A 14,748-nucleotide genomic window follows, 5' to 3' on the forward strand; every position below is an offset into this window, starting at 1 on the left:
GCCTGGTGTAGTTCTGACTGGCGGAGGAGGTGTCTGCGGCCATTTCTGTCGTGAGCGCGCGCGGTGGAGCGGGACGGCGGCTGACGAGGTGCGGCCCGGGGCAGAGGGAACCGTTGGAATCCCGGGGTCGCCGAGCCCACGGGGTACTGCGAGTGGGGGAGGGACCGAGCGGGGCGGGGGGGAGCTGGATGGGTGCGGAGGAAGGAGGGGGGGGCGGGCGGGCGGGCGGTCTCGGTGGGGGGGGCTGTGTGCGGAGGGAGGAGGGGCGGGCTGGCCGTCTCGGGGGCGGGGCTGTGTGCGGGGTGGGGGAGGAGGGGTGCTGTGGTCTGTCTGTACTGTATGTGGCCTTACTGCGGGCATAAGATTCCAGAGTGCCTAGATGCGGGGCAGCAGCCCTGTGGGGATTTTGCCAGTCCCTGCATGTCTGGCTGAACTTTCTGCTACTGAGATCATCTCATTAGAACGTGAGTGTTGGAGAGGCCGGGGAGGAGTTTCCAGCCCTGTGTGTAGATGGCCTGGATATATCTCTAACTTAGTTATGGGCAATCAGAATAGGGAGTGGGCTACATGAGTGGTCCTCCTTCACTTCAGTGGGCCACAGCAACCCACGGCACACTGGCCTTTAACCTGCAGTTACTCTGGCAGCTCCCTGACATGCCTCTCCTACACTGGGACAGTGGACGTCTGTGCTTTCTACTTCTCCTCCTCCCTCCTAGTATTTTAGGAGCTGTGAATCTGCTGATTCATGCTCTGTCGCCATTTTCCCCACGCTTTCCAGAACTGGAACAATGCAAATCCATTGTTCTGGTGCCAGGACCATTCTGAGGGATGATGGGGCCCAGAGCAACCTCTCCCAATCTGGAATGGAGGTGGGGGCACTTCTCTTGCCCTGGAGAAGCGGGGTTCAGCATGCAGGGAAGCTGCAGTGGAGTGGAGTAGGCTGCTGCTCATGGTGAGTGTTATGCTTAAGTAAACCACATGAGATCTTTTATAGGGGAAAAGGCAGTACACTCTGTTTATTGAGAATACAGCTGTAGCATATGCTTTTCAGTCACTCAAAAACACACGGGTATCATGCGCACAGTCCTGCCAGATGATATAGTTACCAGTTCAAAGTCTGGATCAACCTAGTGGCCAGCCAGATCTATCACAGAGTAGGAGCAGAGCCTTGTCAGGTGCAATTAGATGCTCTCCTGGAACTGGTGGCAAGATGAACCCAAAGTTCCATGGCAAAGCACCCTGCTTTTTTAATCCTTTTCTCTGTTGAAGTGTATGGATTTTGTTGTCAGTCTGTGACCAGTGTGTTATCTTATTGAAGTTAATAATTCCCAAAACATTTTCAAAAGGCTTATCCTGTAATTAATTGTCTTTAGGGATGCCTGCTCCATGCTTTCAAGTTGTTAATTTGCCAATTTGAACACTTTCTGTACTGATGGTTTTCCTTTGATGCCGTTCAGTGTGTCTCCACCCATGCTTTGTCCCTCCTGTCTTGGCCATCTGGCTCTGAGGATAACCTTCTCACCTTTATCGCAATATAGACATACCACTTTTACATGTAAACACAATTTTTACAAGGGCTTTCAAAGAAAAGCATTGTACTATGGTATTTCATATTGGGCAAAGCAAAAGGTGTTGTAACTTAAACAATTAAGACTTCAGCCTTGAACATTTTTCTAATGTTATTAACATAGACACAATACCAAAACTTTATTTTTTTTACATACTAAACTTTAAAACAGCAACATATATTTAATGAACTTAATTAATAAAATGTTAAATGTGTTAGTTACCTTACATTGCTGCATTATTAAACCTAAAATATGAATATAACAAGAATAAAAAACTTGTAACTCCAACGTGAGCACAGGGGGGAGGCAACCCCTTACTGCTGCTGCTGCACCTGCCACCCATGCCCCAGGTAATTCTCCACCCTCCCATCCATAGGACAGCTGGTGCGGCTGCTGTGGGGTCACCAAAATTGTGTCTTCCCCGCCTCTGCCCATAGATGGGACATATGTGCCTGGTATTCCTCAAGTGCTAGAGGGAGGGGGAGGAGTAGAAGTAGAAAACATGGTGCTCAGGAGCCCTGTGCTTGAGAAGTTCATGGGGTGTGGGGAACACAGATGCATGGGGATCCTTGGGCTGCAAGCAGAGCCACTGTGTACCACAGGATGCCCAGCACCTAAGCTCTTGAATTTAGGAAGCAGTGTTAGCTTAGGGAGCCTCCTGTTGGATTCCCAATAAAAATGTAACTGGACTTATTAATTGCCACCATGCTAATTCCATTTCAAGTCTTTCACTATTTGATGTTTTTCTTCATGCACAATTGCTGGAGACAAGAAGTCTGCAGAGGAGACACTTCCAGTAATATAGCTACAGTGTGCCAGAGTGGTTAATTTGCTATAAAAACTGATATAACTCCCTGTGTTCCCAGTTAGCTTTCAGAATGGTGGCTTTTTGCCTTAGGTTAACTGTTCTCAAAGTAACCTAAGCAAAAAAAATTATAAATGCATTCATACTGGAATAAGAATGTCTAATGGAGAGGGCAGAGGGAAGAACATACCGTATAATTATAGCAGGCTAATGGTATGGCTATACTGCACATGTTACAGTGCTGTAGCCACTCTTTATGACCGGGGAAGATCTCCTTGTGCCGCTCCCCCCCCCTTTTTTTTTAAAAGAAGCAATGGGGTGGTAGACAGCATTTTATGAAGCTGTGCTCGTGCTTTTAGGAATAAGCTATGTACAGTATTGCTCAGGATGGTGAACAACTGAAGATTTGGTGTTGAAAGTGGCAGTGCAGACAGCCTAAATTCACATTCTGCTTTATACCAATATAATTTGCTGATGTAGAGAAGCCCTTAGTTTCTAGACATGATTGCATAGAAAAGCTTAAAACATGATTGACATTCACCCAAATGTCTCAGAAAGTAAAATACAAATAAGAGAGCTGCCACTAGAAAGTATCAGACAGAGACAAACAACTACAGGACCTTTACCAAGCTTTCCTCAAACTACAATACCACTTAAGGAAGTGAGGAAACAGATAGATTGATAGAGCCAGACAGGTACCCAGAAACCACCTGCTACAAGACAGGCCTTGCAAGGAAAACAAGAGAACACCACTGACCATCACATATAGCCCCCACCTAAGGCCTCTCCAGCACATCATCCGTGATCTGCAGCCCATCTTGAAAAATGATCTTTCACTCTCTGACCTTGGGAGGCAGGCCTGTCCTTGCCTATGAACAGCCTGCCAACCTTAAACAAATCCTCACCAGCCACTACAAATCACAAACCAGTGACATTAGGCCTGGAACCAGTCCCTGCAACAGTCCTCGCTGTCAACTCTGCTCACGTATCTACACCAGTGACATCACAGGACCTAACACCTATACCATCAGGGGCTCCTTTGCCTGCACATCTACTAATATAATATATGCCATCATGTGCCAGCAATGCCCTACTGCAATTTACATTGGCCAAATCGACAGTCTCTCTGTAAAAGAATAAATGGACATAAATCAGACATCAGGAACGTTAATGTACAGAAGCCTGTGGGGGGAACACTTCAGTCTCCCTGGACACTCGTTGGCAGATTGAAGGGTGACAGTCCTGAAACAAAAAAATTTCAGAAATCAAATGGAGAAAGAAATCTCTGAGCTGCAATTTGTTTGCAAATTTGACTCCATTAATCATGGATTAAACAGACTGGGAGTGTCTCGCAGCTTACAAAGGCAGTTTTTCTGCCCTTGGTGTTAATATCTCTCCATTAGACTCTGACAAAGGCTCACATCCCCCTGTCTGATCTGACTTGTTTTTTCCTCTTTTGATAGGTACTGTTGATACTGGACCATTTCTACCTTGCTGAATACACCTTGTCAGCTCTGGCCCTCCCTTTTACTGGGACCCCACTCTTTAAATACCCCTCTGAAACCACCCCCCCCCCACTCATGCATCTGATGAAGCAGGTCTTTGCCCACGAAAGCTTATGCTCCAAAATATCTGTTAGTCTATAAGGTGCCGCAAGACTTCTTGTTGTTCTCGAAGCTACAGACTAACACGGCTATCCAGCTGATAGAAAGTATTGGTACAGTAACCGCTGACGGACTATTTCGTCCCCACAAAGAACTGGTATAAGAGAACTTGTAAGGAATTCTTTCCAGTGTAAGTTAGTTCTGTTCTAGGAGGGTTTGCCAATGTAGAAATTCCTTCTCAATCTTGCTGTTTTCTGCAATATCTTAGCTTTCATTAAGAAAATTTTTGCTATAGCTCTTCTATTTCCAAAGAGCTTTCACAGGTCTGGTTACATCCGTTGCTGGTGTATCTGTCCAGATATATCCCTCAGGATAGGTGCAGGTATGATGGCAGTGCAGACTGCTTTTACTCTTTGGGGCTATGCTGGCATGGTCTCTGTAGTGTAGACATACCCATAGAAAAAACAGTGCCAGGAGAGATGTACAGCTCTCTCCTGTGATTCACTTTGATGGGCTTTTCCCTTTATCTCAGGTGTTAATGTGCAGTTGTCTATAGCTGTTCATACCAGAAATCTGTAGCCAGTACTTGTCTAGTGTGGTTGATTTTGTCTACACGCAGACTTTAACTGAACATATTATTTTTAACTGATTCAGAGCTGATCTAAACTGCAAAGTTGGGGTGGCATAACTACATTACTCAGAGGACTGAAAAATTTCATGCCTTGTGTGATGTAATTAAACTGACTTAAACCCTATTATAGACACCACTAGCTTGACAAATGAATTATTCTGTTGTTAGCTATAGCCCCTTGAGAGGTGGGGCTATAGGTAACCATGACAGAATAGCCTCTTCTGGAGCTGTAATATCTGTAGCAATGCTGCTATATTTTTAGCATCAACATATCTTAAATTAGTGCAGGTTGTATGTAGATGAGGATGTGGATGGGGTCTGGAACTCGGTGTAATCATATGGATGATAGTTTTATGATTATGTGCTTGATCTTTGCCGAACAGCCTTTTGGTTACTTAGAATGAGTTGTTTTCCTCATGGATTTTTTTAAGTTAAAAATAAAAATCAGAAGGTTATATTAGCAGCTAAGCAACTCCCAACTCTGGGGAAGAAGTAGATAAATTGTTTAGTGAAGACATCTTAATTCAGCTGTGTAGTATTTTTCAGTGAGTCACCCACAACATTTTTGTTATTGTAACTCCTTGTGGTATTTAAAATATGAATAGGAAAAGTAGAATAGAAAACACAGATTATGTATACAAACATTTGTTGTCTCAGATCAGGGGTACCAAGCAACTGGAGTAAATATTTCAAGAACAATTCTTTGCACTATTACCTTCAATTTTAAATCTGATTTGGGCAAAAATATCAGAACTAGCTTGTTAAATCCCTGATTGCAAAGGAGAATTAAAGCAGTAGTGTACTATTTAAGATAATTTATATAGCACAAATATCAACAGGCCTTGAAGAAAATTAATTAATTACAACCTAATTTATTGGAAATTGGCTTTGAAACTAACCAGTAAATTCCCCTCAATGTTTCACATAAGCAACCAGAAAATGATAGCAGAAATATTGAATGAGATCTTACAATTCTTACAGAAAATAATATTAAACAGTAAAGTTACCGTGGTGAGGAAGCAGGGCTTTTTAATAAACCCAAGTGATCTTTTATAAAGATTTAAATTGCAGTGTCACTTGAAGACCACAGTGAGGTTGCGTCTCACTATGCTAGCCATGAAAATTTGACAGCAGTACAGTTCTGAATAGAACATGGAGGCATATACCCCCAAATAGCCCAATTTACTGGGGATCTTTATAGTAGGGAATTGTTTGCTCGCATTGGGAAAGAGAGGAACCATCGAGTATAACACACAGATAACCAACTTCAGTTTTTATTTAATGGTTTGCAAATTAACTTCAGAAATTCTGCTACTTATGGGTTTCTAAAAGAGAGGAAAGTTGATGTGATTGTTTTAAAATTTGGAAAAGTACTTTTAAAAATACGGTGTTAAATCCTGAGAGATGAGATGTGGGTTTCCTGGTTTCTGTTTGAATGACTAATACCACAAATATTGATAATGACAGTAAAATGAGAGTTTAGAAATCAGTTGGTTCTTTCAGGCCTCTGGGAACTTGTGCAGTTTCTGTGGCAGAGAAACCATTTTAACTAGTACTTACATTCCAATTAGGGCTGTCAGTTGCAGTTTGTGATTAATTTAAAGGTGATTAAAATCACAATACTGTGATTAAAACTGAGATTAAGCAATAAAATACCAATTGAAATGTATTTATATAAACAATGTTTCTCTACATTTTCAAATATGTTGATTTTAACACAGATTACAACACAGAATTCAAAATGTACAGTGCTAGTTTTATATTATACAATATAATTACAAATTGTTATAATTACAAATATTTGCACTGTAAAATAACTAGTACTTTGCACTACAGTATATGTATACGGTGAAGTGAAATGTCTTTATTGTGAAAATGCAATTTACAAGTATAAATTTTATTGTTCTATAACTGCACTCCAAAACAATGTAAAATTTTAGAGCCTTGAAGTCCACCCAGTCCTACTTCTTGTTTAACCAATCACAAAGACAAGCAATTTTGTTTACATTATGGGAGATAATGCTGCTGCTTATTTACAATGTTACCCAAAAGTGAAAACAGGCATTTGTATGACACTTTTGTAGCTGACATTGCTAGATATTTGTGTGATAGATATGCTAAGCATTCATATGCCTCTTCATGCTTTGGCCACCATTCCAGAGGACATAGTTACATAGTGATGTTTGCTTAAAAATAATGTATTCCTTAAATTTGTGATGGCTTCAAAGGAGAATTGATGTCTCCTGCTCTATTTTACCAGCATTCTGCCATATATTTCATGTGACACCAGTCTCTGATTATGATCCAGCACATTTGTTTTAAGAACACTACCACAGATTTGACAAAATGTGAAGAATGCCTATGTGAGATATCTAAAGAGAGCACTTGACCCAGGGTTAAGAATATGAGGTAATTTCCAAAGTCTGAGAGGGATTGAATTTAGCCTTTAAAGAGCATCACTCCAAAGCTGAAACTCTAGAACCTGAACTTGCAACAAATAAAATTAACCTTCTGCTGGTAGCATCTGACTCTGATGATGAAACTGAACACACAGCGTTGGATCGTTACCGAGCACAGCCTGGGCATGGATGTGTCCCCTCTGAAATGGTGGTTGAAGCATGAGGGGAGGACACATGAATCTTTAGCATATCTGGCATATAAATATTTAGTGACACCAGCTACATCAATACAAACTCATGCTCTTACTTTCAGGTGATAGCAAGAATCAGTAAGCATTATTTCTTGGAAATGGAAATAAACTTGTTTGAGTGATTGGCTCTAAAATTTTACATTTTTAAATGCAATTATTTTTTGTACATAGTTCTATATTTGTAAGTTCAACTTTCTTGATAAAGAAATTGTGCTACGTTACTTGTATTCAGTGAAAAATGCAGTTTTTTTTGCTTTACAGTGCAAATATTTATAACAAAATTATAAGCATGGCATACTTTGTAATTGCAATCAATATATTTAAAATAATAGAAAGCAACTAAAATATTTAAATATTTTATTAAACACCACAGTTAATTAGTTTTAATTGCTTGACAATCTTGAGTCTAATAAAAATCTTGACAAATTTTTAAAAATGGAGTGAATGTAATTTGCTTTAAAAATAGGGCACTGTCTGCTCTTTCTCTGAAAAATAGACAGCTGTTAGTTTGTATTCTGTCAAAACAAAATAGCAGTCATTTAGCACTTTAAAGATTGACAAAATAATTTCTGTCCCATGAAAGCTTATCACCTAATAAGCTATTTTGTTAGTCTCTAAAGTGCTACATGACAGCTTTTGTTTTGAAAAACAGAGTTTCTAGGGAAGTGAACAGAAGTCATTTCCTATTGTCTTTATCATAAATACATCTCCCATTTCTGAGACTAATCCAATGTGATTAAAGCTATACTAACACATTATTTTGAACACACTGCTTTGATTGAAAATTAGTAATTTCTTATTTGAGACTTGCTCTAAGGCACTTAGTTTATTTTACTACAGTTTGCATATCTTTAGTGAAGCTGAGTAGGATTTCATTAGGCAATAGAAGACATTTGCTATTGGCAAATCATCTTCATTGATTATTTTGAGTTATTTTCAGTCTTTCAAGTCTTCCAAATAATGATAAATTGGACAGCTAAAGAGACTTACTGCTGCTGCTATGTCTTCATAAATCATTTTCAGCAGCAGCTGGGTGTCCTAATTCTAATGATAAATTGCCACTTTGTCACTGGGGAGTTTGGTTAGAGAGCTGTCTGGAGGTTCTGACTATGCCCTTACTATAGTATAGGGGCATAGTTGAAAGTCCCAAGACAGCTACTACTCTTCTGTAGTGGGATCTTGGTTTGGTAGTCTTGGAGGCAGCATAATCTTGCTAAAAGTTCTGGCCTTGAATTGAACCTTCAGAGAATGTACCATAGTGTTTTATATAGAGACCTGTGCTCCCAAGGCGAGGTACATATAACCTTTAACTTCAGTTCATCCTTCATACTTGTCAAACTGAACTGGGCAAAAAAAGCTATGGCTACTCATTAGGAACATCATATTCTTGTAAAATCAATAAGTGGAACATGCTTACACATGTAGATTTAAACTTAACACATTCTTTTAAAGGGCAAAATAGTGATGCCTTCTTTTAACCTCTTTTTCTCTTAAAAAATTGACATTTTACTAAACTGATTCTAGAAGACTCTTAATGAAAATTATTTAATATTGTCACTAGGATCAGAGTTACTTGGCTGATGTAATCTTTTTGGCTCATTTTCCAAGTGAATGGTAAGAATTCCTGTGACTGAGGTGGCATTAGAATTCTGAATAAGACAAATAATTGGTCGTCTTGTTAACTGTTCAAAACACCTGGAACTCTTTTCTTTAAGGTACTGAGGATCAAGTTGGCTGTTGGTGTTTGTTTCTGATGGTATTGCAAGTGTCCTGTCTGGACTCTACTATGCTATTCCTTTGTAACCAGCAAGGTGTTACATGAACTGTGAAAGACACAAAGCAGTAAGTATGTTGTTGGGTTTCGGCTCCCATTCTTCCTTTTCTCCTCCTCCTCCCTCCACAATTGTAAATACACAGTGCATAGAGAACTTCTGCAAGCTAGTTAACTGGGAAGCTGTTTTCTCTAAATACAGATCCAGGTCATGTCATTTTGAACATTTTAATTTGCGGGGGAGGGTAACAGGAGAAGGTGGGTAAGTAGGAGAAGCAAGAGAATAGCTGAGGGGAAACCCTTGTCACTTCTGTATTAACATATGCAAATTACTTTAAAATACTCACCTACATGTTGGCAAAATGCTCTGAGATGCTGGGCAAAATGCCCGGGTGCATGTGTTTTCACAGTGTGAAGTTAGCCTTCTTTTATGCACCAGTAACTGTGTCACAGATGGGAAGTTTTTTCACTGGCATAATGATGATTTCCTTTTTGCCGTTTACCCAACTGAGTGTTGTTTCACTGATGTATTTTTCTGAATCTGAGATGCCAGCACATTAACTAACTAAATGAGGAATTTCTAGAATCCAGATGTCCACATGGATTTCTATTTTTTTTTCCTCCCCTCCCACACAGATGAGCAGGCCTTGGAGATCTTGCTGTTCTGCCTAGAAATCCCTATATGGCAAGAAGGGCTTTCAAATGCTACTCATGTGAAATCAGCTCTCACTTGAACTGATAAGGTAATTTAAATGCTTCCCTTTTGCACTTCACTATTTGAACTAAAAGGATACGAGAGGATTTGTTGAGAAGTTTATTGCATAGACAAGTTATAAATTAATCAGCAGAATTCACTCTGGTTCTCAGGGATGAGAATAAATCCCAGGATACTCAGCTACAGGCTTTGGAAACCAGAGAGCAAAGATAGTTGTGCTTCACCCTGCCGTTCATCCCTGTTGTACACTGATGGAGTCCACGTAGTGGCAAGTGAGCATAATTACTGTGACTGAAATTTACAGGAAACTCATCAAATGGGTTGAGGCCAAAAGACAGCCTGAACCTTTAATTCTAGTAAAAAGATGATAATAACATAAGTACGGTCTGATCTTCAACATGTAGCCTGCTTTTGCACTGAGAATAAATTACTGGCAAAAAAACATGGTTAGTTTCTGTGGCTGCAAATTTAAACTGCAGTTTGAAGGATGGGTTTAACTTAGGTAGCTCTAGGAGGATGATTTTGTACATCTAAAGAGATATCACTATCTGATGACAAAAAAAGATTAATATACTAAGTCTTATCCTAGGCAAGAAGATAACTTTGCTAGCATAATTTCTTTTGCCTTTTACCAAACTGATTGGTTTGATGATCTATTTGCAATGCCAGCCAATCACTGAATAAGCCAAAAAGTGTCCGTGTATCAAACTTATTAATGTTTCTGATATTAGTGTTCTTATTCAGTGAGAATGGAATCAGTTATGATTATTTCACATGTTTACAAATCTCATGTGCTCTGTTTACAGCCAATAAAATGTCCTGTCAACTGATAAAAGTAATAATAATGACTCTGTTGTTTTTCTTTGAGATCAGTACCAGAAATTTGAATCCAGTAAGAGAATCCAGTGTTCAGCTGGTGCAAATTTGCACAGAAAGGTCCATGATGCTGTCCCGTGATGTCCCTGAAACCATGCTGGCTGATGGCAGCTGAGGATCTAGCTATGTGCTCAAGGACTTTATTAGGCCAGCAGCTGGGAAGTTTTTTGCTGTTTTTATGCAGCCTCTGCCATTGTAATGTATTTGTTTTAAATTTCTGTGACAGCAATCTAAAAGGTAATTTGGAGTCCAGAAGGCATGCAGTGGGGGGAGGGGAGTTACTATTTTTGTGCTCGTTTTATATTGCAAAAAATAATTGAAATTCAAGTCCTTTAAAATTCATGCATGACCCAGGGACAAATGACATACTGCAAGAATAATACATATTGCACGAAGAATAGCTCTCATAATAAAATTAACTACCTTTCATTAAATGAGCATCTTAAATAAAGTGTTATTACTGGCATAATGATGATTTCTTTTTGCCGTTTACCCATCTGAATGTATGTTGATGTAGATGTTGAAATCTGAGATGCCAGTTAAGATCTGGACAAACTGGATAACATAGTTTTAATTACCTTTTTTATACTTTTTTTTATTTCTGCAGTTTTTAAAGTGGGACATACCTTTCATTTTTTGATTTGCTGATCTCATACATGAAAAATGAACCAGCATAACATTTGTTGAATTCTCAGGAGGTGTGGGGGGAGACAGAGACAGCTAGGATAGGTAGAAGTCAAGTTAAACTATATGAACCAACATAACAAATGAGTTGGAGAGAACAGTCCTTTTAAAAAGTTGAGGAAATAGCCCCCTGGCCGTTCTGGGTGAGGAGTTGACACTTTAGAAACATAATTTCAGATGATTCAGCCCAATTTAAAACTAATTTCTAGGGTTGTCGATTAATCATACTTAACTTACATGATTAACTCAATAATTGTGATTAAAATAATTAACTGCTTTTAACTGGACTACTAAACAATAAAATATCAATGGAAATTAAATGTATTTGGATGCTTTTTGCTTTTTGAAATACATTTCAATTACAACAGAGAATAGAAAGTGTACAGTGTTCACTTGATTTTTATTACAAATTTGCGCTGTAAAAACAATATAGTATTTTTCAATTCACCTCATACATGTACCAAATTGCAATCTCTTTAGGGTAAATGCACAACTTACAAATGTGGTGTTTTACATAGCTGCACTCGAAAACAAACCTGTCTAAAATTTTAGTACCTACAAGTCCACTCAGTCTTATTTCTTTGGCCAGTTGCTAAGAGCAGGGGTGGGCTCTGAGCCAGATCCAGCCTACCAATCCAGCAGATCTGGCCTGTGGTCCACCTCAGGCACAGAGTAGCCAGCGGCTGTTTTAGGTGGCTTTCTGCTCCATGTAGCTCTTGGCTCTGGATGCTGAGATGGAGAGGGAGGCTTTGCTTGCTGATCTTACCCTTGTAAAATAGCTCCCATTGGACAGTTTATGGTCAATAGGAGCAAAGAAGTTTTTTTGGTTGTTGGGCAGGGTAGTGTGTGAAGCCTCATCCTCCCTTTCGGTGTCTGGAGCAGAGAGCTATGTGAAACAGGCAGAAGGTTTGAGTAGGCAGAGAGCCTGTCTCAGCCCAGGTAAGTCTCCCGGCCAGAGCCTGTCACTGGCACTCCAGACCTCTCCTCCCCACTCTTCCCACCCTGCACCCCCATAACCCAAGCCCTCTGCTCCTCCTCCTGTACCCGAGTCCCCCTTCCCAGGTCACACCCCCCTTCTTCACTCAGTCTCTCCTAGACCTCACACCCTCTTCTGCACCCCAGGCCTTTACCCCCAGCTCCCTTTTGCATCCAGCCTCCATCCCAGACCCTGCACCTCCTCCATTAATATCATGGAAGAGTGTGGCCCTTGACCACTTTCCAAATTCTTGGTGTTGCCTCCCCAACAAAGATTATTGCCCACTGCTGGCTAAGACACACAAGATCGTTTACGTTTATGGGACATAATGCTGCTGGCTTATTCACAACATCACCTGAAAGTTAGAACAGGCATTCACATGGCACTTTTATAACTGCAAGAGTTTGGGTGCCAGATGTGCTAGACGTTCCTATGCTCCTTCATGCTTTGGCCAGCATTCCAGAGGATGTGCTTCCATGCCAGTGATGCTCATTAGGAGAAAAAACATACATTAATTACATCTTAACTGAATGCTTTGGGCAAGAATTCTGTGTGTTCTATTCTGTTTTACTCACATCCTGCCATATATTTCATGCTATAGCAATCTCAGATGATGGCCCAGCACAACTTTGTTTGGTAGTTTCTTTGCATTGTTAGATCTTAATGTGAGATTTTTGACGAGAGCTGTCGTATTCTATCCAAGGTTTAAGAATCTGAGAGGCATGAGATATGGCGCATGCTTTTAGCAGTCTTAAGAGAATAATACTCCAATGTGGAACTACAGAACTGACCCACCTCCCCTGACACCCCACCCCCCCGCTTAAAAAAAAAAAAAAAAGCACCCAGTGGCATCTGGCTCAGATAATGAAAATGCGTGTGTCAGCCTACACTGTGCTGGATCATCATTGAGCAGAGCCTGTCTTCAGCATGGACACATGTCTTTTGGAATGGTGGTTAAGGCATAAAGAGCGATATGAATCTTTAGCATATCTGGCACAAAAATAAGTTGCAATTCTGATTACAATGGTACCATGCAAATGCCTTTGCTCACTTTCATGTGACAGTGTAAACAAGTGGATAGCACTATCTCCTGTAAATGTCAATAGGCTCTAAAAATTTCCATCCTTTTACTTTGGAATGCAGTTGTTCTTGTACATAATTCTACATAAGTTCAACTTTGATAGAGATTGCATTTAATCAAACATAAATATAAAATGAACACTGTACTGTTATAATTGAAATTAATATATTTGAAAACGTAGAAAATATTCAAAATACTTAAACAGTACTCTATTTTTAATGGCTTGTCAGCCCTACGAATTTCATAAACTTTCATTTAAATAGAAAATGAAACTATAGTGCTTGATTTTTTTTCAAAGTCAGCCAGACCTCTTGAGTTTTAAATGTTTGGGTTACATATGACCGTGTTAATTTTTGAGAAGAGGTTTAAATAGGAAAAACAAAGGTTCAGTTCCAGAGAATTAGATGCTCTTAAATTGTATTGATACCTTCTTTCTTTATGCATAATTGTCTGTGAGATGACTAATCAGCTTAGTTCTAGACTTGGGTGGCAGAATGTTGCTTTGATGGCCTGATTACTTTTTTGTCGCACTCAGCTGATACATATTTTTATGAGAAGATCAGAGTCTGATGTGCCATCTTAATTTTGAGTTAGCTAGAGTACATAAACTGCAAATCCAATTTAAGTGCATTTCTTGTGCCTTTTCTTTTCAGAACAAGAATTTACATCACCCATGGTGTTAATTGCACATCAGGTAACTTATTTAACTTGCAACTACCAAAACTTGTATATTTCTCAATGTATTTGAATGTTTCAGAAGCTAATATTTCTGTTATATCTGTGTGCCTTTATTTTCATGTTAACTGTATCCCAAGGCTATTATCGGTGTGAATTGATATAATGCAAACTGATCAGAACGTACGCTAGGGCATTTTTTAAATTCTTAGAGTTCTTCACCTTATCTCTAAAGCTGCTGTCCCAAGGATATTAAAGTAGTCTTTTAAAGTTTGAGTGCTTTTCTCATAAAAAGCTGGTAGAGTGACAGCTGTGCTGTTTAAAGTTTCTTTTTTTTTTTTTAATGCAGAGGCCTTGCGTAATGAGGACAATAGCAATCTAAGCTTTCCTAATTCTTGCCTAAATTGACAGGACTACTGCTAGGGTTGAAGATAGTCATTGTACTTATGCCCATTCAGATCTTGTCCCCAACTTTGCCTGTAAACAAGCATGTAGGATGTGATAGTGGTTTTGTAATGCAGACCCTTGTCTGCAAGAACTGATGCTGAAATTATTCAATTGTGTGGTGCTGATTTTAGTCATGTTGTAAAGGCAAAGGGAAAATTAAAAGCAAATTCAAGAAATTACTAATCACAGGGCATTTTCTCTTCAAAGGCCCAAGGTTCACTCAATTATAGCTACTGCCCTTCACAATGAGAATAGCTTGCTATGA

At 39.6% G+C, this 14,748-nt stretch overlaps 1 long non-coding RNA gene and 2 other non-coding genes across 7 annotated transcripts in view; all 3 read left to right on the top strand.

Annotated features, from left to right (window-relative positions):
• Window positions 1-14,748, top strand: part of LOC142009296 (uncharacterized) — a 47,901-nt gene continuing 33,153 nt past the window's right edge. For 3 of the 5 annotated variants that reach the window (XR_012644414.1, XR_012644415.1, XR_012644413.1), the window contains exons 1-5: window positions 1-88; window positions 8,974-9,100; window positions 9,666-9,772; window positions 10,618-10,857; window positions 14,015-14,055. This is a non-coding gene — a long non-coding RNA (uncharacterized LOC142009296). Of the gene's footprint in view, window positions 144-4,038; window positions 4,168-8,973; window positions 9,101-9,665; window positions 9,773-10,617; window positions 10,858-14,014; window positions 14,056-14,748 lie in introns of those variants that run through there. The other 2 variants (XR_012644416.1, XR_012644417.1) reach the window with 2 other exon arrangements.
• LOC142009875 (small nucleolar RNA SNORD87) lies at window positions 9,498-9,583 on the top strand. The gene has a single exon (XR_012644638.1). It is a non-coding gene; the product is annotated as a small nucleolar RNA SNORD87 (small nucleolar RNA).
• Window positions 11,080-11,160, top strand: LOC142009873 (small nucleolar RNA SNORD87). Its single transcript, XR_012644636.1, has one exon. It is a non-coding gene; the product is annotated as a small nucleolar RNA SNORD87 (small nucleolar RNA).

The sequence above is a fragment of the Carettochelys insculpta genome, chromosome 2 (assembly GCF_033958435.1).
Source record: "Carettochelys insculpta isolate YL-2023 chromosome 2, ASM3395843v1, whole genome shotgun sequence".
In the NCBI taxonomy this organism is placed as follows: Eukaryota; Metazoa; Chordata; order Testudines; family Carettochelyidae; genus Carettochelys; species Carettochelys insculpta.